Raw genomic sequence first — 27,133 nt, 5'->3', positions numbered from 1 at the left:
GGTGTGAGTTAGGAACTAGAGACTACAGTAGTGACATCAAGGTGTGCGTTAGGAACTAGAGACTACAGTAGTGACATCAAGGTGTGTGTTAGGAACTAGAGACTACAGTAGTGACATCAAGGTGTGTGTTAGGAACTAGAGACTACAGTAGTGACATCAAGGTGTGTGTTAGGAACTAGAGACTTCAGTAATGACATCAAGGTGTGTGTTAGGAACTAGAGACTACAGTAATGACATCAAGGTGTGTGTTAGGAACTAGAGACTACAGTAGTGACATCAAGGTGTGAGTTAGGAACTAGAGACTACAGTAGTGACATCAAGGTGTGAGTTAGGAACTAGAGACTACAGTAGTGACATCAAGGTGTGTGTTAGGAACTAGAGACTACAGTAGTGACATCAAGGTGTGTGTTAGGAACTAGAGACTACAGTAGTGACATCAAGGTGTGTGTTAGGAACTAGAGACTACAGTAGTGACATCAATGTGTGAGTTAGGAACTAGAGACTACAGTAGTGACATCAAGGTGTTTGTTAGGAACTAGAGACTACAGTAGTGACATCAAGGTGCGTTAGGAACTAGAGACTACAGTAGTGACATCAAGGTGTGTGTTAGGAACTAGAGACTACAGTAATGACATCAAGGTGTGAGTTAGGAACTAGAGACTACAGTAATGACATCAAGGTGTGAGTTAGGAACTAGAGACTACAGTAGTGACATCAAGGTGTGTGTTAGGAACTAGAGACTACAGTAGTGACATCAAGGTGTGTTAGGAACTAGAGACTACAGTAGTGACATCAATGTGTGAGTTAGGAACTAGAGACTACAGTAGTGACATCAAGGTGTGTTAGGAACTAGAGACTACAGTAGTGACATCAAGGTGTGTTAGGAACTAGAGACTACAGTAGTGACATCAATGTGTGAGTTAGGAACTAGAGACTACAGTAGTGACATCAAGGTGTGTTAGGAACTAGAGACTACAGTAGTGACATCAAGGTGAGTTAGGAACTAGAGACTACAGTAGTGACATCAAGGTGAGTTAGGAACTAGAGACTACAGTAGTGACATCAAGCTGTGTGTTAGGAACTAGAGACTACAGTAGTGACATCAAGGTGTGTGTTAGGAACTAGAGACTACAGTAGTGACATCAAGGTGTGTTAGGAACTAGAGACTACAGTAGTGACATCAATGTGTGAGTTAGGAACTAGAGACTACAGTAGTGACATCAAGGTGTGAGTTAGGAACTAGAGACTACAGTAGTGACATCAAGGTGTGCGTTAGGAACTAGAGACTACAGTAGTGACATCAAGGTGTGTTAGGAACTAAAGACTACAGTAATGACATCAAGGTGTGTGTTAGGAACTAGAGACTACAGTAGTGACATCAAGGTGTGTGTTAGGAACTAGAGACTACAGTAGTGACATCAAGGTGTGAGTTAGGAACTAGAGACTACAGTAGTGACATCAATGTGTGAGTTAGGAACTGGAGACTACAGTAGTGACATCAAGGTGTGTTAGGAACTAGAGACTACAGTAGTGACATCAAGGTGTGTTAGGAACTAGAGACTACAGTGGTGACATCAAGGTGTGTGTTAGGAACTAGAGACTACAGTAGTGACATCAAGGTGTGTGTTAGGAACTAGAGACTACAGTAGTGACATCAAGGTGTGAGTTAGGAACTAGAGACTACAGTAGTGACATCAATGTGTGAGTTAGGAACTGGAGACTACAGTAGTGACATCAAGGTGTGTTAGGAACTAGAGACTACAGTGGTGACATCAAGGTGTGTGTTATGAACTAGAGACTACAGTAGTGACATCAAGGTGTGTGTTAGGAACTGGAGACTACAGTAGTGACATCAAGGTGTGTGTTAGGAACTAGAGACTACAGTAGTGACATCAATGTGTGAGTTAGGAACTGGAGACTACAGTAGTGACATCAAGGTGTGAGTTAGGAACTAGAGACTACAGTAGTGACATCAATGTGTGAGTTAGGAACTGGAGACTACAGTAGTGACATCAAGGTGTGTGTTAGGAACTAGAGACTACAGTAGTGACATCAAGGTGAGTTAGGAACTAGAGACTACAGTAGTGACATCAAGGTGTGTGTTATGAACTAGAGACTACAGTAGTGACATCAAGGTGTGTGTTAGGAACTGGAGACTACAGTAGTGACATCAAGGTGTGTGTTATGAACTAGAGACTACAGTAGTGACATCAAGGTGTGTGTTAGGAACTAGAGACTACAGTAGTGACATCAAGGTGTGTGTTAGGAACTAGAGACTACAGTAGTGACATCAAGGTGTGTTAGGAACTAGAGACTACAGTAGTGACATCAATGTGTGAGTTAGGAACTAGAGACTACAGTAGTGACATCAAGGTGTGAGTTAGGAACTAGAGACTACAGTAGTGACATCAAGGTGTGCGTTAGGAACTAGAGACTACAGTAGTGACATCAAGGTGTGTGTTAGGAACTAGAGACTACAGTAGTGACATCAAGGTGTGTGTTAGGAACTAGAGACTACAGTAGTGACATCAAGGTGTGTGTTAGGAACTAGAGACTACAGTAATGACATCAAGGTGTGTGTTAGGAACTAGAGACTACAGTAATGACATCAAGGTGTGTGTTAGGAACTAGAGACTACAGTAGTGACATCAAGGTGTGAGTTAGGAACTAGAGACTACAGTAGTGACATCAAGGTGTGAGTTAGGAACTAGAGACTACAGTAGTGACATCAAGGTGTGTGTTAGGAACTAGAGACTACAGTAGTGACATCAAGGTGTGTGTTAGGAACTAGAGACTACAGTAGTGACATCAAGGTGTGTGTTAGGAACTAGAGACTACAGTAGTGACATCAATGTGTGAGTTAGGAACTAGAGACTACAGTAGTGACATCAAGGTGTTTGTTAGGAACTAGAGACTACAGTAGTGACATCAAGGTGCGTTAGGAACTAGAGACTACAGTAGTGACATCAAGGTGTGTGTTAGGAACTAGAGACTACAGTAATGACATCAAGGTGTGAGTTAGGAACTAGAGACTACAGTAGTGACATCAAGGTGTGTGTTAGGAACTAGAGACTACAGTAATGACATCAAGGTGTGAGTTAGGAACTAGAGACTACAGTAGTGACATCAAGGTGTGTGTTAGGAACTAGAGACTACAGTAGTGACATCAAGGTGTGTTAGGAACTAGAGACTACAGTAGTGACATCAATGTGTGAGTTAGGAACTAGAGACTACAGTAGTGACATCAAGGTGTGTGTTAGGAACTAGAGACTACAGTAGTGACATCAATGTGTGAGTTAGGAACTGGAGACTACAGTAGTGACATCAAGGTGTGAGTTAGGAACTAGAGACTACAGTAGTGACATCAATGTGTGAGTTAGGAACTGGAGACTACAGTAGTGACATCAAGGTGTGTGTTAGGAACTAGAGACTACAGTAGTGACATCAAGGTGAGTTAGGAACTAGAGACTACAGTAGTGACATCAAGGTGTGTGTTATGAACTAGAGACTACAGTAGTGACATCAAGGTGTGTGTTAGGAACTGGAGACTACAGTAGTGACATCAAGGTGTGTGTTATGAACTAGAGACTACAGTAGTGACATCAAGGTGTGTGTTAGGAACTAGAGACTACAGTAGTGACATCAAGGTGTGTGTTAGGAACTAGAGACTACAGTAGTGACATCAAGGTGTGTTAGGAACTAGAGACTACAGTAGTGACATCAATGTGTGAGTTAGGAACTAGAGACTACAGTAGTGACATCAAGGTGTGAGTTAGGAACTAGAGACTACAGTAGTGACATCAAGGTGTGCGTTAGGAACTAGAGACTACAGTAGTGACATCAAGGTGTGTGTTAGGAACTAGAGACTACAGTAGTGACATCAAGGTGTGTGTTAGGAACTAGAGACTACAGTAGTGACATCAAGGTGTGTGTTAGGAACTAGAGACTTCAGTAATGACATCAAGGTGTGTGTTAGGAACTAGAGACTACAGTAATGACATCAAGGTGTGTGTTAGGAACTAGAGACTACAGTAGTGACATCAAGGTGTGAGTTAGGAACTAGAGACTACAGTAGTGACATCAAGGTGTGAGTTAGGAACTAGAGACTACAGTAGTGACATCAAGGTGTGTGTTAGGAACTAGAGACTACAGTAGTGACATCAAGGTGTGTGTTAGGAACTAGAGACTACAGTAGTGACATCAAGGTGTGTGTTAGGAACTAGAGACTACAGTAGTGACATCAATGTGTGAGTTAGGAACTAGAGACTACAGTAGTGACATCAAGGTGTTTGTTAGGAACTAGAGACTACAGTAGTGACATCAAGGTGCGTTAGGAACTAGAGACTACAGTAGTGACATCAAGGTGTGTGTTAGGAACTAGAGACTACAGTAATGACATCAAGGTGTGAGTTAGGAACTAGAGACTACAGTAATGACATCAAGGTGTGAGTTAGGAACTAGAGACTACAGTAGTGACATCAAGGTGTGTGTTAGGAACTAGAGACTACAGTAGTGACATCAAGGTGTGTTAGGAACTAGAGACTACAGTAGTGACATCAATGTGTGAGTTAGGAACTAGAGACTACAGTAGTGACATCAAGGTGTGTTAGGAACTAGAGACTACAGTAGTGACATCAAGGTGTGTTAGGAACTAGAGACTACAGTAGTGACATCAATGTGTGAGTTAGGAACTAGAGACTACAGTAGTGACATCAAGGTGTGTTAGGAACTAGAGACTACAGTAGTGACATCAAGGTGAGTTAGGAACTAGAGACTACAGTAGTGACATCAAGGTGAGTTAGGAACTAGAGACTACAGTAGTGACATCAAGCTGTGTGTTAGGAACTAGAGACTACAGTAGTGACATCAAGGTGTGTGTTAGGAACTAGAGACTACAGTAGTGACATCAAGGTGTGTTAGGAACTAGAGACTACAGTAGTGACATCAATGTGTGAGTTAGGAACTAGAGACTACAGTAGTGACATCAAGGTGTGAGTTAGGAACTAGAGACTACAGTAGTGACATCAAGGTGTGCGTTAGGAACTAGAGACTACAGTAGTGACATCAAGGTGTGTTAGGAACTAAAGACTACAGTAATGACATCAAGGTGTGTGTTAGGAACTAGAGACTACAGTAGTGACATCAAGGTGTGTGTTAGGAACTAGAGACTACAGTAGTGACATCAAGGTGTGAGTTAGGAACTAGAGACTACAGTAGTGACATCAATGTGTGAGTTAGGAACTGGAGACTACAGTAGTGACATCAAGGTGTGTTAGGAACTAGAGACTACAGTAGTGACATCAAGGTGTGTTAGGAACTAGAGACTACAGTGGTGACATCAAGGTGTGTGTTAGGAACTAGAGACTACAGTAGTGACATCAAGGTGTGTGTTAGGAACTAGAGACTACAGTAGTGACATCAAGGTGTGAGTTAGGAACTAGAGACTACAGTAGTGACATCAATGTGTGAGTTAGGAACTGGAGACTACAGTAGTGACATCAAGGTGTGTTAGGAACTAGAGACTACAGTGGTGACATCAAGGTGTGTGTTATGAACTAGAGACTACAGTAGTGACATCAAGGTGTGTGTTAGGAACTGGAGACTACAGTAGTGACATCAAGGTGTGTGTTAGGAACTAGAGACTACAGTAGTGACATCAATGTGTGAGTTAGGAACTGGAGACTACAGTAGTGACATCAAGGTGTGAGTTAGGAACTAGAGACTACAGTAGTGACATCAATGTGTGAGTTAGGAACTGGAGACTACAGTAGTGACATCAAGGTGTGTGTTAGGAACTAGAGACTACAGTAGTGACATCAAGGTGAGTTAGGAACTAGAGACTACAGTAGTGACATCAAGGTGTGTGTTATGAACTAGAGACTACAGTAGTGACATCAAGGTGTGTGTTAGGAACTGGAGACTACAGTAGTGACATCAATGTGTGAGTTAGGAACTAGAGACTACAGTAGTGACATCAAGGTGTGAGTTAGGAACTAGAGACTACAGTAGTGACATCAAGGTGTGCGTTAGGAACTAGAGACTACAGTAGTGACATCAAGGTGTGTGTTAGGAACTAGAGACTACAGTAGTGACATCAAGGTGTGTGTTAGGAACTAGAGACTACAGTAGTGACATCAAGGTGTGTGTTAGGAACTAGAGACTACAGTAATGACATCAAGGTGTGTTAGGAACTAGAGACTACAGTAATGACATCAAGGTGTGTGTTAGGAACTAGAGACTACAGTAGTGACATCAAGGTGTGAGTTAGGAACTAGAGACTACAGTAGTGACATCAAGGTGTGAGTTAGGAACTAGAGACTACAGTAGTGACATCAAGGTGTGTGTTAGGAACTAGAGACTACAGTAGTGACATCAATGTGTGTGTTAGGAACTAGAGACTACAGTAGTGACATCAAGGTGTGTGTTAGGAACTAGAGACTACAGTAGTGACATCAATGTGTGAGTTAGGAACTAGAGACTACAGTAGTGACATCAAGGTGTGTGTTAGGAACTAGAGACTACAGTAGTGACATCAAGGTGCGTTAGGAACTAGAGACTACAGTAGTGACATCAAGGTGTGTGTTAGGAACTAGAGACTACAGTAATGACATCAAGGTGTGTGTTAGGAACTAGAGACTACAGTAATGACATCAAGGTGTGAGTTAGGAACTAGAGACTACAGTAGTGACATCAAGGTGTGTGTTAGGAACTAGAGACTACAGTAATGACATCAAGGTGTGAGTTAGGAACTAGAGACTACAGTAGTGACATCAAGGTGTGTGTTAGGAACTAGAGACTACAGTAGTGACATCAAGGTGTGTTAGGAACTAGAGACTACAGTAGTGACATCAATGTGTGAGTTAGGAACTAGAGACTACAGTAGTGACATCAAGGTGTGTGTTAGGAACTAGAGACTACAGTAGTGACATCAATGTGTGAGTTAGGAACTGGAGACTACAGTAGTGACATCAAGGTGTGAGTTAGGAACTAGAGACTACAGTAGTGACATCAATGTGTGAGTTAGGAACTGGAGACTACAGTAGTGACATCAAGGTGTGTGTTAGGAACTAGAGACTACAGTAGTGACATCAAGGTGAGTTAGGAACTAGAGACTACAGTAGTGACATCAAGGTGTGTGTTATGAACTAGAGACTACAGTAGTGACATCAAGGTGTGTGTTAGGAACTGGAGACTACAGTAGTGACATCAAGGTGTGTGTTATGAACTAGAGACTACAGTAGTGACATCAAGGTGTGTGTTAGGAACTAGAGACTACAGTAGTGACATCAAGGTGTGTGTTAGGAACTAGAGACTACAGTAGTGACATCAAGGTGTGTTAGGAACTAGAGACTACAGTAGTGACATCAATGTGTGAGTTAGGAACTAGAGACTACAGTAGTGACATCAAGGTGTGAGTTAGGAACTAGAGACTACAGTAGTGACATCAAGGTGTGCGTTAGGAACTAGAGACTACAGTAGTGACATCAAGGTGTGTGTTAGGAACTAGAGACTACAGTAGTGACATCAAGGTGTGTGTTAGGAACTAGAGACTACAGTAGTGACATCAAGGTGTGTGTTAGGAACTAGAGACTTCAGTAATGACATCAAGGTGTGTGTTAGGAACTAGAGACTACAGTAATGACATCAATGTGTGTGTTAGGAACTAGAGACTACAGTAGTGACATCAATGTGTGAGTTAGGAACTAGAGACTACAGTAGTGACATCAAGGTGTGTGTTAGGAACTAGAGACTACAGTAGTGACATCAAGGTGCGTTAGGAACTAGAGACTACAGTAGTGACATCAAGGTGTGTGTTAGGAACTAGAGACTACAGTAATGACATCAAGGTGTGAGTTAGGAACTAGAGACTACAGTAGTGACATCAAGGTGTGTGTTAGGAACTAGAGACTACAGTAATGACATCAAGGTGTGAGTTAGGAACTAGAGACTACAGTAGTGACATCAAGGTGTGTGTTAGGAACTAGAGACTACAGTAGTGACATCAAGGTGTGTTAGGAACTAGAGACTACAGTAGTGACATCAATGTGTGAGTTAGGAACTAGAGACTACAGTAGTGACATCAAGGTGTGTGTTAGGAACTAGAGACTACAGTAGTGACATCAAGGTGTGTGTTAGGAACTAGAGACTACAGTAGTGACATCAAGGTGTGCGTTAGGAACTAGAGACTACAGTAGTGACATCAAGGTGCGTGTTATGAACTAGAGACTACAGTAGTGACATCAAGGTGTGTTAGGAACTAGAGACTACAGTAATGACATCAAGGTGTGTGTTATGAACTAGAGACTACAGTAATGACATCAAGGTGTGTGTTATGAACTAGAGACTACAGTAATGACATCAAGGTGTGTTAGGAACTAGAGACTACAGTAGTGACATCAAGGTGTGTGTTAGGAACTGGAGACTACAGTAGTGACATCAAGGTGTGAGTTAGGAACTAGAGACTACAGTAGTGACATCAAGGTGTGTTAGGAACTAGAGACTACAGTAGTGACATCAAGGTGTGTTAGGAACTAGAGACTACAGTAATGACATCAAGGTGTGTTAGGAACTAGAGACTACAGTAGTGACATCAAGGTGTGTGTTAGGAACTAGAGACTACAGTAGTGACATCAAGGTGAGTTAGGAACTAGAGACTACATTAGTGACATCAAGGTGTGAGTTAGGAACTAGAGACTACAGTAGTGACATCAAGGTGTGTGTTAGGAACTAGAGACTACAGTAGTGACATCAAGGTGAGTTAGGAACTAGAGACTACAGTAGTGACATCAAGGTGTGAGTTAGGAACTAGAGACTACAGTAGTGACATCAAGGTGTGTGTTAGGAACTAGAGACTACAGTAGTGACATCAATGTGTGTGTTAGGAACTAGAGACTACAGTAGTGACATCAAGGTGTGTGTTATGAACTAGAGACTACAGTAATGACATCAAGGTGTGCGTTAGGAACTAGAGACTACAGTAGTGACATCAATGTGTGTGTTAGGAACTAGAGACTACAGTAGTGACATCAAGGTGTGTGTTAGGAACTAGAGACTACAGTAGTGACATCAAGGTGTGTGTTAGGAACTAGAGACTACAGTAGTGACATCAAGGTGTGAGTTAGGAACTAGAGACTACAGTAGTGACATCAATGTGTGTTAGGAACTAGAGACTACAGTAGTGACATCAATGTGTGAGTTAGGAACTAGAGACTACAGTAGTGACATCAAGGTGAGTTAGGAACTAGAGACTACAGTAGTGACATCAAGGTGTGAGTTAGGAACTAGAGACTACAGTAGTGACATCAAGGTGTGTGTTATGAACTGGAGACTACAGTAGTGACATCAATGTGTGTGTTATGAACTAGAGACTACAGTAATGACATCAATGTGTGTTAGGAACTAGAGACTACAGTAGTGACATCAAGGTGTGCGTTAGGAACTAGAGACTACAGTAGTGACATCAAGGTGTGTGTTATGAACTAGAGACTACAGTAATGACATCAATGTGTGTGTTATGAACTGGAGACTACAGTAGTGACATCAAGGTGTGCGTTAGGAACTAGAGACTACAGTAGTGACATCAAGGTGTGTGTTATGAACTAGAGACTACAGTAATGACATCAATGTGTGTTATGAACTGGAGACTACAGTAGTGACATCAATGTGTGTGTTAGGAACTAGAGACTACAGTAGTGACATCAAGGTGTGAGTTAGGAACTAGAGACTACAGTAGTGACATCAAGGTGTGTTAGGAACTAGAGACTACAGTAGTGACATCAAGGTGTGTTAGGAACTAGAGACTACAGTAGTGACATCAATGTGTGTGTTAGGAACTGGAGACTACAGTAGTGACATCAAGGTGTGAGTTAGGAACTGGAGACTACAGTAGTGACATCAAGGTGTGAGTTAGGAACTAGAGACTACAGTAGTGACATCAATGTGTGAGTTAGGAACTGGAGACTACAGTAGTGACATCAAGGTGTGTGTTAGGAACTAGAGACTACAGTAGTGACATCAAGGTGAGTTAGGAACTAGAGACTACAGTAGTGACATCAAGGTGTGTGTTATGAACTAGAGACTACAGTAGTGACATCAAGGTGTGTGTTAGGAACTGGAGACTACAGTAGTGACATCAAGGTGTGTGTTATGAACTAGAGACTACAGTAGTGACATCAAGGTGTGTGTTAGGAACTAGAGACTACAGTAGTGACATCAAGGTGTGTGTTAGGAACTAGAGACTACAGTAGTGACATCAAGGTGTGTTAGGAACTAGAGACTACAGTAGTGACATCAATGTGTGAGTTAGGAACTAGAGACTACAGTAGTGACATCAAGGTGTGAGTTAGGAACTAGAGACTACAGTAGTGACATCAAGGTGTGCGTTAGGAACTAGAGACTACAGTAGTGACATCAAGGTGTGTGTTAGGAACTAGAGACTACAGTAGTGACATCAAGGTGTGTGTTAGGAACTAGAGACTACAGTAGTGACATCAAGGTGTGTGTTAGGAACTAGAGACTTCAGTAATGACATCAAGGTGTGTGTTAGGAACTAGAGACTACAGTAATGACATCAATGTGTGTGTTAGGAACTAGAGACTACAGTAGTGACATCAATGTGTGAGTTAGGAACTAGAGACTACAGTAGTGACATCAAGGTGTGTGTTAGGAACTAGAGACTACAGTAGTGACATCAAGGTGCGTTAGGAACTAGAGACTACAGTAGTGACATCAAGGTGTGTGTTAGGAACTAGAGACTACAGTAATGACATCAAGGTGTGAGTTAGGAACTAGAGACTACAGTAGTGACATCAAGGTGTGTGTTAGGAACTAGAGACTACAGTAATGACATCAAGGTGTGAGTTAGGAACTAGAGACTACAGTAGTGACATCAAGGTGTGTGTTAGGAACTAGAGACTACAGTAGTGACATCAAGGTGTGTTAGGAACTAGAGACTACAGTAGTGACATCAATGTGTGAGTTAGGAACTAGAGACTACAGTAGTGACATCAAGGTGTGTGTTAGGAACTAGAGACTACAGTAGTGACATCAAGGTGTGTGTTAGGAACTAGAGACTACAGTAGTGACATCAAGGTGTGCGTTAGGAACTAGAGACTACAGTAGTGACATCAAGGTGCGTGTTATGAACTAGAGACTACAGTAGTGACATCAAGGTGTGTTAGGAACTAGAGACTACAGTAATGACATCAAGGTGTGTGTTATGAACTAGAGACTACAGTAATGACATCAAGGTGTGTGTTATGAACTAGAGACTACAGTAATGACATCAAGGTGTGTTAGGAACTAGAGACTACAGTAGTGACATCAAGGTGTGTGTTAGGAACTGGAGACTACAGTAGTGACATCAAGGTGTGAGTTAGGAACTAGAGACTACAGTAGTGACATCAAGGTGTGTTAGGAACTAGAGACTACAGTAGTGACATCAAGGTGTGTTAGGAACTAGAGACTACAGTAATGACATCAAGGTGTGTTAGGAACTAGAGACTACAGTAGTGACATCAAGGTGTGTGTTAGGAACTAGAGACTACAGTAGTGACATCAAGGTGAGTTAGGAACTAGAGACTACATTAGTGACATCAAGGTGTGAGTTAGGAACTAGAGACTACAGTAGTGACATCAAGGTGTGTGTTAGGAACTAGAGACTACAGTAGTGACATCAAGGTGAGTTAGGAACTAGAGACTACAGTAGTGACATCAAGGTGTGAGTTAGGAACTAGAGACTACAGTAGTGACATCAAGGTGTGTGTTAGGAACTAGAGACTACAGTAGTGACATCAATGTGTGTGTTAGGAACTAGAGACTACAGTAGTGACATCAAGGTGTGTGTTATGAACTAGAGACTACAGTAATGACATCAAGGTGTGCGTTAGGAACTAGAGACTACAGTAGTGACATCAATGTGTGTGTTAGGAACTAGAGACTACAGTAGTGACATCAAGGTGTGTGTTAGGAACTAGAGACTACAGTAGTGACATCAAGGTGTGTGTTAGGAACTAGAGACTACAGTAGTGACATCAAGGTGTGAGTTAGGAACTAGAGACTACAGTAGTGACATCAATGTGTGTTAGGAACTAGAGACTACAGTAGTGACATCAATGTGTGAGTTAGGAACTAGAGACTACAGTAGTGACATCAAGGTGAGTTAGGAACTAGAGACTACAGTAGTGACATCAAGGTGTGAGTTAGGAACTAGAGACTACAGTAGTGACATCAAGGTGTGTGTTATGAACTGGAGACTACAGTAGTGACATCAATGTGTGTGTTATGAACTAGAGACTACAGTAATGACATCAATGTGTGTTAGGAACTAGAGACTACAGTAGTGACATCAAGGTGTGCGTTAGGAACTAGAGACTACAGTAGTGACATCAAGGTGTGTGTTATGAACTAGAGACTACAGTAATGACATCAATGTGTGTGTTATGAACTGGAGACTACAGTAGTGACATCAAGGTGTGCGTTAGGAACTAGAGACTACAGTAGTGACATCAAGGTGTGTGTTATGAACTAGAGACTACAGTAATGACATCAATGTGTGTTATGAACTGGAGACTACAGTAGTGACATCAATGTGTGTGTTAGGAACTAGAGACTACAGTAGTGACATCAAGGTGTGAGTTAGGAACTAGAGACTACAGTAGTGACATCAAGGTGTGTTAGGAACTAGAGACTACAGTAGTGACATCAAGGTGTGTTAGGAACTAGAGACTACAGTAGTGACATCAATGTGTGTGTTAGGAACTGGAGACTACAGTAGTGACATCAAGGTGTGAGTTAGGAACTAGAGACTACAGTAGTGACATCAAGGTGTGTTAGGAACTGGAGACTACAGTAGTGACATCAAGGTGTGTGTTATGAACTAGAGACTACAGTAGTGACATCAAGGTGTGTTAGGAACTGGAGACTACAGTAGTGACATCAAGGTGTGTGTTAGGAACTAGAGACTACAGTAGTGACATCAATGTGTGAGTTAGGAACTAGAGACTACAGTACTGACATCAAGGTGTGTGTTAGGAACTAGAGACTACAGTAATGACATCAAGGTGTGTGTTAGGAACTAGAGACTACAGTAGTGACATCAATGTGTGAGTTAGGAACTGGAGACTACAGTAGTGACATCAAGGTGTGTTAGGAACTAGAGACTACAGTGGTGACATCAAGGTGTGTGTTATGAACTAGAGACTACAGTAGTGACATCAAGGTGTGTGTTAGGAACTAGAGACTACAGTAGTGACATCAATGTGTGAGTTAGGAACTGGAGACTACAGTAGTGACATCAAGGTGTGAGTTAGGAACTAGAGACTACAGTAGTGACATCAATGTGTGAGTTAGGAACTGGAGACTACAGTAGTGACATCAAGGTGTGTGTTAGGAACTAGAGACTACAGTAGTGACATCAAGGTGAGTTAGGAACTAGAGACTACAGTAGTGACATCAAGGTGTGTGTTATGAACTAGAGACTACAGTAGTGACATCAAGGTGTGTGTTAGGAACTGGAGACTACAGTAGTGACATCAAGGTGTGTGTTATGAACTAGAGACTACAGTAGTGACATCAAGGTGTGTGTTAGGAACTAGAGACTACAGTAGTGACATCAAGGTGTGTGTTAGGAACTAGAGACTACAGTAGTGACATCAAGGTGTGTTAGGAACTAGAGACTACAGTAGTGACATCAATGTGTGAGTTAGGAACTAGAGACTACAGTAGTGACATCAAGGTGTGAGTTAGGAACTAGAGACTACAGTAGTGACATCAAGGTGTGCGTTAGGAACTAGAGACTACAGTAGTGACATCAAGGTGTGTGTTAGGAACTAGAGACTACAGTAGTGACATCAAGGTGTGTGTTAGGAACTAGAGACTACAGTAGTGACATCAAGGTGTGTGTTAGGAACTAGAGACTACAGTAATGACATCAAGGTGTGTGTTAGGAACTAGAGACTACAGTAATGACATCAAGGTGTGTGTTAGGAACTAGAGACTACAGTAGTGACATCAAGGTGTGAGTTAGGAACTAGAGACTACAGTAGTGACATCAAGGTGTGAGTTAGGAACTAGAGACTACAGTAGTGACATCAAGGTGTGTGTTAGGAACTAGAGACTACAGTAGTGACATCAAGGTGTGTGTTAGGAACTAGAGACTACAGTAGTGACATCAAGGTGTGTTAGGAACTAGAGACTACAGTAGTGACATCAATGTGTGAGTTAGGAACTAGAGACTACAGTAGTGACATCAAGGTGTGTGTTAGGAACTAGAGACTACAGTAGTGACATCAATGTGTGAGTTAGGAACTGGAGACTACAGTAGTGACATCAAGGTGTGAGTTAGGAACTAGAGACTACAGTAGTGACATCAATGTGTGAGTTAGGAACTGGAGACTACAGTAGTGACATCAAGGTGTGTGTTAGGAACTAGAGACTACAGTAGTGACATCAAGGTGAGTTAGGAACTAGAGACTACAGTAGTGACATCAAGGTGTGTGTTATGAACTAGAGACTACAGTAGTGACATCAAGGTGTGTGTTAGGAACTGGAGACTACAGTAGTGACATCAAGGTGTGTGTTATGAACTAGAGACTACAGTAGTGACATCAAGGTGTGTGTTAGGAACTAGAGACTACAGTAGTGACATCAAGGTGTGTGTTAGGAACTAGAGACTACAGTAGTGACATCAAGGTGTGTTAGGAACTAGAGACTACAGTAGTGACATCAATGTGTGAGTTAGGAACTAGAGACTACAGTAGTGACATCAAGGTGTGAGTTAGGAACTAGAGACTACAGTAGTGACATCAAGGTGTGCGTTAGGAACTAGAGACTACAGTAGTGACATCAAGGTGTGTGTTAGGAACTAGAGACTACAGTAGTGACATCAAGGTGTGTGTTAGGAACTAGAGACTACAGTAGTGACATCAAGGTGTGTGTTAGGAACTAGAGACTTCAGTAATGACATCAAGGTGTGTGTTAGGAACTAGAGACTACAGTAATGACATCAATGTGTGTGTTAGGAACTAGAGACTACAGTAGTGACATCAATGTGTGAGTTAGGAACTAGAGACTACAGTAGTGACATCAAGGTGTGTGTTAGGAACTAGAGACTACAGTAGTGACATCAAGGTGCGTTAGGAACTAGAGACTACAGTAGTGACATCAAGGTGTGTGTTAGGAACTAGAGACTACAGTAATGACATCAAGGTGTGAGTTAGGAACTAGAGACTACAGTAGTGACATCAAGGTGTGTGTTAGGAACTAGAGACTACAGTAATGACATCAAGGTGTGAGTTAGGAACTAGAGACTACAGTAGTGACATCAAGGTGTGTGTTAGGAACTAGAGACTACAGTAGTGACATCAAGGTGTGTTAGGAACTAGAGACTACAGTAGTGACATCAATGTGTGAGTTAGGAACTAGAGACTACAGTAGTGACATCAAGGTGTGTGTTAGGAACTAGAGACTACAGTAGTGACATCAAGGTGTGTGTTAGGAACTAGAGACTACAGTAGTGACATCAAGGTGTGCGTTAGGAACTAGAGACTACAGTAGTGACATCAAGGTGCGTGTTATGAACTAGAGACTACAGTAGTGACATCAAGGTGTGTTAGGAACTAGAGACTACAGTAATGACATCAAGGTGTGTGTTATGAACTAGAGACTACAGTAATGACATCAAGGTGTGTGTTATGAACTAGAGACTACAGTAATGACATCAAGGTGTGTTAGGAACTAGAGACTACAGTAGTGACATCAAGGTGTGTGTTAGGAACTGGAGACTACAGTAGTGACATCAAGGTGTGAGTTAGGAACTAGAGACTACAGTAGTGACATCAAGGTGTGTTAGGAACTAGAGACTACAGTAGTGACATCAAGGTGTGTTAGGAACTAGAGACTACAGTAATGACATCAAGGTGTGTTAGGAACTAGAGACTACAGTAGTGACATCAAGGTGTGTGTTAGGAACTAGAGACTACAGTAGTGACATCAAGGTGAGTTAGGAACTAGAGACTACATTAGTGACATCAAGGTGTGAGTTAGGAACTAGAGACTACAGTAGTGACATCAAGGTGTGTGTTAGGAACTAGAGACTACAGTAGTGACATCAAGGTGAGTTAGGAACTAGAGACTACAGTAGTGACATCAAGGTGTGAGTTAGGAACTAGAGACTACAGTAGTGACATCAAGGTGTGTGTTAGGAACTAGAGACTACAGTAGTGACATCAATGTGTGTGTTAGGAACTAGAGACTACAGTAGTGACATCAAGGTGTGTGTTATGAACTAGAGACTACAGTAATGACATCAAGGTGTGCGTTAGGAACTAGAGACTACAGTAGTGACATCAATGTGTGTGTTAGGAACTAGAGACTACAGTAGTGACATCAAGGTGTGTGTTAGGAACTAGAGACTACAGTAGTGACATCAAGGTGTGTGTTAGGAACTAGAGACTACAGTAGTGACATCAAGGTGTGAGTTAGGAACTAGAGACTACAGTAGTGACATCAATGTGTGTTAGGAACTAGAGACTACAGTAGTGACATCAATGTGTGAGTTAGGAACTAGAGACTACAGTAGTGACATCAAGGTGAGTTAGGAACTAGAGACTACAGTAGTGACATCAAGGTGTGAGTTAGGAACTAGAGACTACAGTAGTGACATCAAGGTGTGTGTTATGAACTGGAGACTACAGTAGTGACATCAATGTGTGTGTTATGAACTAGAGACTACAGTAATGACATCAATGTGTGTTAGGAACTAGAGACTACAGTAGTGACATCAAGGTGTGCGTTAGGAACTAGAGACTACAGTAGTGACATCAAGGTGTGTGTTATGAACTAGAGACTACAGTAATGACATCAATGTGTGTGTTATGAACTGGAGACTACAGTAGTGACATCAAGGTGTGCGTTAGGAACTAGAGACTACAGTAGTGACATCAAGGTGTGTGTTATGAACTAGAGACTACAGTAATGACATCAATGTGTGTTATGAACTGGAGACTACAGTAGTGACATCAATGTGTGTGTTAGGAACTAGAGACTACAGTAGTGACATCAAGGTGTGAGTTAGGAACTAGAGACTACAGTAGTGACATCAAGGTGTGTTAGGAACTAGAGACTACAGTAGTGACATCAAGGTGTGTTAGGAACTAGAGACTACAGTAGTGACATCAATGTGTGTGTTAGGAACTGGAGACTACAGTAGTGACATCAAGGTGTGAGTTAGGAACTAGAGACTACAGTAGTGACATCAAGGTGTGTTAGGAACTGGAGACTACAGTAGTGACATCAAGGTGTGTGTTATGAACTAGAGACTACAGTAGTGACATCAAGGTGTGTTAGGAACTGGAGACTACAGTAGTGACATCAAGGTGTGTGTTAGGAACTAGAGACTACAGTAGTGACATCAATGTGTGAGTTAGGAACTAGAGACTACAGTACTGACATCAAGGTGTGTGTTAGGAACTAGAGACTACAGTAATGACATCAAGGTGTGTGTTAGGAACTAGAGACTACAGTAGTGACATCAATGTGTGAGTTAGGAACTGGAGACTACAGTAGTGACATCAAGGTGTGTTAGGAACTAGAGACTACAGTGGTGACATCAAGGTGTGTGTTATGAACTAGAGACTACAGTAGTGACATCAAGGTGTGTGTTAGGAACTAGAGACTACAGTAGTGACATCAATGTGTGAGTTAGGAACTGGAGACTACAGTAGTGACATCAAGGTGTGAGTTAGGAACTAGAGACTACAGTAGTGACATCAATGTGTGAGTTAGGAACTGGAGACTACAGTAGTGACATCAAGGTGTGTGTTAGGAACTAGAGACTACAGTAGTGACATCAAGGTGAGTTAGGAACTAGAGACTACAGTAGTGACATCAAGGTGTGTGTTATGAACTAGAGACTACAGTAGTGACATCAAGGTGTGTGTTAGGAACTGGAGACTACAGTAGTGACATCAAGGTGTGTGTTATGAACTAGAGACTACAGTAGTGACATCAAGGTGTGTGTTAGGAACTAGAGACTACAGTAGTGACATCAAGGTGTGTGTTAGGAACTAGAGACTACAGTAGTGACATCAAGGTGTGTTAGGAACTAGAGACTACAGTAGTGACATCAATGTGTGAGTTAGGAACTAGAGACTACAGTAGTGACATCAAGGTGTGAGTTAGGAACTAGAGACTACAGTAGTGACATCAAGGTGTGCGTTAGGAACTAGAGACTACAGTAGTGACATCAAGGTGTGTGTTAGGAACTAGAGACTACAGTAGTGACATCAAGGTGTGTGTTAGGAACTAGAGACTACAGTAGTGACATCAAGGTGTGTGTTAGGAACTAGAGACTACAGTAATGACATCAAGGTGTGTGTTAGGAACTAGAGACTACAGTAATGACATCAAGGTGTGTGTTAGGAACTAGAGACTACAGTAGTGACATCAAGGTGTGAGTTAGGAACTAGAGACTACAGTAGTGACATCAAGGTGTGAGTTAGGAACTAGAGACTACAGTAGTGACATCAAGGTGTGTGTTAGGAACTAGAGACTACAGTAGTGACATCAAGGTGTGTGTTAGGAACTAGAGACTACAGTAGTGACATCAAGGTGTGTGTTAGGAACTAGAGACTACAGTAGTGACATCAAGGTGTGTGTTAGGAACTAGAGACTACAGTAGTGACATCAAGGTGTGTGTTAGGAACTAGAGACTACAGTAGTGACATCAAGGTGCGTTAGGAACTAGAGACTACAGTAGTGACATCAAGGTGTGTGTTAGGAACTAGAGACTACAGTAATGACATCAAGGTGTGAGTTAGGAACTAGAGACTACAGTAGTGACATCAAGGTGTGTGTTAGGAACTAGAGACTACAGTAATGACATCAAGGTGTGAGTTAGGAACTAGAGACTACAGTAGTGACATCAAGGTGTGTGTTAGGAACTAGAGACTACAGTAGTGACATCAAGGTGTGTTAGGAACTAGAGACTACAGTAGTGACATCAATGTGTGAGTTAGGAACTAGAGACTACAGTAGTGACATCAAGGTGTGTTAGGAACTAGAGACTACAGTAGTGACATCAAGGTGTGTGTTAGGAACTAGAGACTACAGTAGTGACATCAAGGTGTGTGTTAGGAACTAGAGACTACAGTAGTGACATCAAGGTGTGCGTTAGGAACTAGAGACTACAGTAGTGACATCAAGGTGCGTGTTATGAACTAGAGACTACAGTAGTGACATCAAGGTGTTAGGAACTAGAGACTACAGTAATGACATCAAGGTGTGTGTTAGGAACTAGAGACTACAGTAATGACATCAAGGTGTGTGTTATGAACTAGAGACTACAGTAATGACATCAAGGTGTGTTAGGAACTAGAGACTACAGTAGTGACATCAAGGTGTGAGTTAGGAACTAGAGACTACAGTAGTGACATCAAGGTGTGTGTTAGGAACTGGAGACTACAGTAGTGACATCAAGGTGTGAGTTAGGAACTAGAGACTACAGTAGTGACATCAAGGTGTGTTAGGAACTAGAGACTACAGTAGTGACATCAAGGTGTGTTAGGAACTAGAGACTACAGTAATGACATCAAGGTGTGTTAGGAACTAGAGACTACAGTAGTGACATCAAGGTGTGTGTTAGGAACTAGAGACTACAGTAGTGACATCAAGGTGAGTTAGGAACTAGAGACTACAGTAGTGACATCAAGGTGTGAGTTAGGAACTAGAGACTACAGTAGTGACATCAAGGTGTGTGTTAGGAACTAGAGACTACAGTAGTGACATCAAGGTGAGTTAGGAACTAGAGACTACAGTAGTGACATCAAGGTGTGAGTTAGGAACTAGAGACTACAGTAGTGACATCAAGGTGTGTGTTAGGAACTAGAGACTACAGTAGTGACATCAATGTGTGTGTTAGGAACTAGAGACTACAGTAGTGACATCAAGGTGTGTGTTATGAACTAGAGACTACAGTAATGACATCAAGGTGTGTGTTATGAACTAGAGACTACAGTAATGACATCAAGGTGTGCGTTAGGAACTAGAGACTACAGTAGTGACATCAAGGTGTGTGTTAGGAACTAGAGACTACAGTAGTGACATCAATGTGTGTGTTAGGAACTAGAGACTACAGTAGTGACATCAAGGTGTGTGTTAGGAACTAGAGACTACAGTAGTGACATCAAGGTGTGTGTTAGGAACTAGAGACTACAGTAGTGACATCAAGGTGTGAGTTAGGAACTAGAGACTACAGTAGTGACATCAATGTGTGTTAGGAACTAGAGACTACAGTAGTGACATCAATGTGTGAGTTAGGAACTAGAGACTACAGTAGTGACATCAAGGTGAGTTAGGAACTAGAGACTACAGTAGTGACATCAAGGTGTGAGTTAGGAACTAGAGACTACAGTAGTGACATCAAGGTGTGTGTTATGAACTGGAGACTACAGTAGTGACATCAATGTGTGTGTTATGAACTAGAGACTACAGTAATGACATCAATGTGTGTTAGGAACTAGAGACTACAGTAGTGACATCAAGGTGTGCGTTAGGAACTAGAGACTACAGTAGTGACATCAAGGTGTGTGTTATGAACTAGAGACTACAGTAATGACATCAATGTGTGTGTTATGAACTGGAGACTACAGTAGTGACATCAAGGTGTGCGTTAGGAACTAGAGACTACAGTAGTGACATCAAGGTGTGTGTTATGAACTAGAGACTACAGTAATGACATCAATGTGTGTTATGAACTGGAGACTACAGTAGTGACATCAATGTGTGTGTTAGGAACTAGAGACTACAGTAGTGACATCAAGGTGTGAGTTAGGAACTAGAGACTACAGTAGTGACATCAAGGTGTGTTAGGAACTAGAGACTACAGTAGTGACATCAAGGTGTGTTAGGAACTAGAGACTACAGTAGTGACATCAATGTGTGTGTTAGGAACTGGAGACTACAGTAGTGACATCAAGGTGTGAGTTAGGAACTAGAGACTACAGTAGTGACATCAAGGTGTGTTAGGAACTGGAGACTACAGTAGTGACATCAAGGTGTGTGTTATGAACTAGAGACTACAGTAGTGACATCAAGGTGTGTTAGGAACTGGAGACTACAGTAGTGACATCAAGGTGTGTGTTAGGAACTAGAGACTACAGTAGTGACATCAATGTGTGAGTTAGGAACTAGAGACTACAGTACTGACATCAAGGTGTGTGTTAGGAACTAGAGACTACAGTAATGACATCAAGGTGTGTTAGGAACTAGAGACTACAGTAGTGACATCAATGTGTGAGTTAGGAACTGGAGACTACAGTAGTGACATCAAGGTGTGTTAGGAACTAGAGACTACAGTGGTGACATCAAGGTGTGTGTTATGAACTAGAGACTACAGTAGTGACATCAAGGTGTGTGTTAGGAACTGGAGACTACAGTAGTGACATCAAGGTGTGTGTTAGGAACTAGAGACTACAGTAGTGACATCAATGTGTGAGTTAGGAACTGGAGACTACAGTAGTGACATCAAGGTGTGAGTTAGGAACTAGAGACTACAGTAGTGACATCAATGTGTGAGTTAGGAACTGGAGACTACAGTAGTGACATCAAGGTGTGTGTTAGGAACTAGAGACTACAGTAGTGACATCAAGGTGAGTTAGGAACTAGAGACTACAGTAGTGACATCAAGGTGTGTGTTAGGAACTAGAGACTACAGTAGTGACATCAAGGTGTGAGTTAGGAACTAGAGACTACAGTAGTGACATCAAGGTGAGTTAGGAACTAGAGACTACAGTAGTGACATCAAGGTGTGTTATGAACTAGAGACTACAGTAGTGACATCAAGGTGTGCGTTAGGAACTCTACATTGGTCAGCCAGATTTCCATGACTCAAAGATGATTCCCTGGATCCCTCGCACTTCTTTTTTCTTTTTCTTTTTTATATCCTCTTTTTCTCCGCCTGATTTTCTATGTTTTTCTCCCATCCCAATTTTAGTCGTTATGCCAATTCCCCCCCTCCCCTACCTGGTTGTTGTGCGCATGTTCCCCCTACTGGTAGGTACAATGGAACCCTGAAGTCTACCACCTTCTTCCTCCGACACATGTGGAGACAGCCAGTGGCTCTCTTCTTCTCACCTGGCAGCGAGGACTCTCATTGGTGAAGTGTAACGCGTGGGAGGTCACGCTGCCTTCACCACTTCCTGCCTTTCGCTGAGCAGGCGCCCCAGACCTGACCTGTAGGTGTCGCTGTCCACAACGCCAGATTACCACCCACGACTTCCCTCCCCCTAACTCAGCCAAACGAGTTAGTATGACGACCGGCCCGAGCCGCAGGGCAACGCTGACTCCGGGAGTCGAGACCACAGCCTCTTGCATTGGTGACGAGCGCAATCTCCGCTACGCCACCCGACCGCCCGGATCCCTCTCGCACTTCTAAAGCAACTCACACAATTTAAAGGTGTCCAACCTCACGTGGGGAAATATAAAGGCTCACAAAAACATCCCCTCCTCACTATGTGGAAACAAAACAGTTTCACAAATCCAACTCACTGGCTCTCTTGCCAAACTTTTACAGACTAATATTCTTTTGTACGGTAGAACCTCTCCCTTCTCTCTCCCCCTTTGTATGCAATGTGTCACAAACCGGCCGTACGGCGATGACAACGAGGGAGACGCAGACAACCGAGGTCAATTAACAAAGGATTTATTTAATTAATAAAGACATAAAAGGATACCTATAACTAAACTAACATTGGCGTGTGAAGTCAGTGATATCGGTAGTGTAAGTGAGTGCATGCATTGTAAAGTGTATAGGTGTCACGTTGTATAATGCAAACAGAAATCATAAGCACCTAACTAAACTAACGGAGAGAGTGCCCTGCCCAGCATCTGAGCTCCGCAAGTCTTTTAACGGGAGCACCGGGCACACCGGGCCCAGGTGTTTCCCGTGCCACTGATTAGCGCTCCATGCCACGCCCACCTCCGGTACCTGTCAACATACATGTAAGAACCGCCCAGGCGGACAATGGAGAGAGAGTGGAACAAATGCATATCCCCCCTTTCCTCGTGTGTCTCTCCTTTCTGTCACACTAGAGTTCTCCCATCTAAAGTGTGTGTGTGTGTGTGTGTGTGTGTGTGTGTGTGTGTGTGTGTGTGTGTGTGTGTGTGTGTGTGTGTGTGTGTGTGTGTGTGTGTGTGTGTGTGTGTGTGTGTGTGTGTCCGTCCCTCTCTCTGCAGCCTATCTTTCTCCCCCTGTATCTCTCTCTATCTCTCCCCCCCCCCCCTCTCTCTCTCTCTCCCCCTGTATCTCTCTCTCTCCCTCTGTGTGTCTGTGAGTAGGAGCTGTCCACTTTCAATGGGCTGCTGTGTGGTGCTGAAATTATTTGCTGCAGGCTAGAAAAAGTACAATGGGTACTAATGACCACGTCAAATAAACAGGCTGCGGCTACACTGATCTGTCAATGAACGGATAGAAAATTGATGGAAGGTATTAGATTCTGTCGGAAAGAGATGCTTACATATATTTACAGATGTGTTATGTCGGGACTCGGGACACAAAGCTTGAAACATTGCCTCTTTGAGTGCCAGAATATGCTCTGACAGCAAACTTAATTTCGTAGTGCGATCAGTTTGTTTATTCAGAACGTGTCTGCATCACCATGCCTGGAGAGAAAGGAGAGAACAAGCCACACAATTCAGCGTTTTTTAATCCTCAATATCTCTGCAACACCTGCGAGTTAAGAAACACGGTCGGTCGGTTCTCCGTAACCAGACGGGTCTCTCCTACATTTTGACATGGGGACCGACCGCGGCTGCAGAGGAAACAAACGCGGAATGAAAAGCGGGGTATTGCCCGGTTTGTCTGTTGAGCAGTTTCGCCGTATATCCGATTGTTAAACTGACATAATCATTGTGTCTGCTGAGGTGGAACCAGGGAGGTTCATTATGTTTGTGGTCAAATCTTCATGGTTGATACAAATGTATTGTTAACTTAAAACATGACTAATCAAATACAAATTTAGGTTCAGGAGTTTGGTAGAGAGTAGCCTTCTCTGGCCGCGAGAAGGACCAAGATCCCCCACGTCTGTGAGCTCGTCTCTTGAGCTTTGTGGGAAAGGGGGGCGGGGTTTGTGGGGAGGGATGAGCAGGTGAAAGAAAGAATAGGGTGTGAGGGGAGAGGGAGGGGAGGATAACGGGAGGATAAGGGGGAGGTGTGAACGGAGGAAAACGTCCACACTGCTGTCAAAAGATACCCGTCACTAGGGGTGTAGCGATGCATCGATTAATCGAAATGCATCGATTCTAATGTGACGATTCAACTGCATCGATTTGAATATGTTAGAATCGATTATAATAGAAATTTAAAAAATAATTTCTTTTTATTTTTATTTCTTTATGTTTTTTTTTGTGTGTATTGTTTTGATTGACCTATAGTCCATTCATGCTGAGTGAATCAGTTACCCCAACCACATTTGTGTATTCAAAATTTTTGGGGGAATTAACTGATAGAAAATGTATCGAAAATGTATCGAATCGAATCGTGGTCAAATGAAGAGATTTCATGATGCATTGAATCGTTGCCTGAATTAATCGTAATTGAACTGAATCGTTGTGAGGTCGCATCGTTACTCCCCTGACCTGTGACCAATTATTTTCACTTGATTTGGAGAAGTGGAAATAGTTGTAAAAGTGAGATGGAAAAAAAGCCACGTAATAATTGGATGTTTTTCTTCAAAGGGAAGGTGTTATGCAGAGTTCTGCAAAAAAATACAAAATATAGTATTACGTACATACAAAAACACACACACACACACACACTGCTTTATTAAACACACACAGTCACATCCAGTAACGCACCGGTAGATGTGTTTTAATGGCAGATTTGGTGTAAGAATCTAACGAGCGAGGGCATCTCAAAGGTCACTTAGTCACTAAGGGTGCTTTCACACCAGAGCGGTTTGGTCCGGACTATCGGACCAGAATTCGATAGTCCGCTTTTTTGGGGTGGTGTGAATGCGCAGTCGAACTCTGGTGCGGGCCAAACACGCGAACTCTGCTCCGCCAAAAACATAGGTCTCGGTTCGCTTCATCGGACCAAACGCGGACCAAATATAGGAAGTCACCTGATAAACTGCATCTTGGGTAGAAGGAAGAAAAAAACACTTATTATTATTATTATTACCGGGGCGCGCGGCATTCACTGCAAAACAAGCACACTGTAAACATGTCTCGTGGACAGACTTGGGCGAATGATGAAGTGAAAGCCCTGATCGACATATGGGCAGAAGACCAAATAAAACAGCTGCTTGTGGGCACTCACAAAAAACAACGAGGTGTACAAGTTGTTTAGCGAGAGGATGGCGGTAATGGGTTAGAATTGAACGATGGATCAATGCCACGTCTCCTCTACTATCGCGCTTCTTGCGGCTGTTTGTGTTTTCGCGGATTTCACTTCCTGAAGGGGAGGGATTTCCACTCTCCATTGTGTCCAATAGACGAGCGCCCTTTTCGACCTCGTGACATTGTTCAGAAAGTTTGGTGCGCTTGACAAATTGCTGTGTGAATGCAGACGAACCAAATGACGAATGCAACAATGTTGCAACTTCACCACCAGAACCGCACAGAGTCCACCAAAACTATATGTGAAAGCACCCTCAGATCTTTTCTTCTTTTGTGCGCTAGTACATCGAGTTGCCCTTTGATAACCGTGCAGAGAGAGAGAGAGAGAGAGAGAGAGAGAGAGAGAGATGGGCGGGAGTGAGAGAGGTGAGATAATACGATGAGATGGAGGGAGGGGGAGAGGTGAGAGAGAGAGGGAGGGAGAGAGAGATGGTGAGAGGGAGAGATGGAGGGAGGTGAGAGGGAGGGAGGGAGGGAGGGAGAGGGGTGAGATAAGATACAATGAGATGAGATGGAGGGAGGGGGAGAGAGATGGAGAGAGGTGAGAGGGAGAGATGGAGGGAGGTGAGAGGGAGGGAGGGAGGGAGGGAGAGGGGTGAGATAAGATACAATGAGATGAGATGGAGGGAGGGGGAGAGGTGAGAGAGAGAGGGAGGGAGAGAGAGATGGAGAGAGGTGAGATAAGATATGATGAGATGGAGGGAGGTGAGAGAGAGGGAGGGAGGGAGGGAGGGAGATGGGGTGAGATAAGATACAATGAGATGAGATTGAGGGAGGGGGAGAGGAGGGAGAGAGGTGAGATAAGATACGATGAGATGGAGGGAGGTGAGAGAGAGGGAGGGAGAGAGGTGAGATAAGATACGATGAGATGGAGGGAGGTGAGAGAGAGGGAGGGAGGGAGAGAGAGAGGTGAGAGAGAGACGGAGGGAGAGAGGTGAGATAAGATACGATGAGATGAGATGGAGGGAGGGGGAGAGGTGAGAGAGAGGGAGGGAGAGAGAGAGATGGAGAGAGGTGAGATAAGATACGATGAGATGAGATGGAGGGAGGGGGAGAGGTGAGAGAGAGAGGGAGGGAGAGAGAGAGATGGAGAGAGGTGAGATAAGATACGATGAGATGAGATGGAGGGAGGTGAGAGAGAGAGGGAGAGGGGTGAGATAAGATACGATGAGATGAGATGGAGGGAGGTGAGAGAGAGAGAGAGGGAGAGGGGTGAGATAAGATACGATGAGATGAGATGGAGGGAGGTGAGAGAGAGATGGAGAGAGGTGAGATAAGATACGATGAGATGAGATGGAGGGAGGTGAGAGAGAGAGGGAGAGGGGTGAGATAAGATACGATGAGATGAGATGGAGGGAGGTGAGAGAGAGAGGGAGAGGGGTGAGATAAGATACGATGAGATGAGATGGAGGGAGGTGAGAGAGAGAGGGAGAGGGGTGAGATAAGATACGATGAGATGAGATGGAGGGAGGTGAGAGAGAGATGGAGAGAGGTGAGATAAGATACGATGAGATGAGATGGAGGGAGGTGAGAGAGAGAGAGAGAGAGGTGAGATAAGATACGATGAGATGAGATGGAGGGAGGTGAGAGAGAGAGAGAGGGAGAGAGAGATAAGATATGATGAGATGGAGGGAGGTGAGAGAGAGGGAGAGAGGGGTGAGATAAGATACGATGAGATGAGATGGAGGGAGGTGAGTGAGAGAGAGAGGGAGAGAGAGATAAGATATGATGAGATGGA

General features: G+C 43.0%; 1 protein-coding gene across 1 annotated transcript in view; it reads left to right on the top strand.

Moving 5' to 3' along the window:
* fig4a (FIG4 phosphoinositide 5-phosphatase a) overlaps nt 1–27,133 on the top strand; it is a 490,173-nt gene that overhangs the window by 447,614 nt on the left and 15,426 nt on the right. The window lies entirely within an intron of this gene.

The sequence above is a fragment of the Notolepis coatsorum genome, assembly GCF_963971535.1.
Source record: "Notolepis coatsorum genome assembly, chromosome: 5".
In the NCBI taxonomy this organism is placed as follows: Eukaryota; Metazoa; Chordata; class Actinopteri; order Aulopiformes; family Paralepididae; genus Notolepis; species Notolepis coatsorum.
The sequence above is the reverse complement of the archived record's forward strand: the minus strand, read 5'-3'. Positions and strand labels throughout refer to the sequence as shown.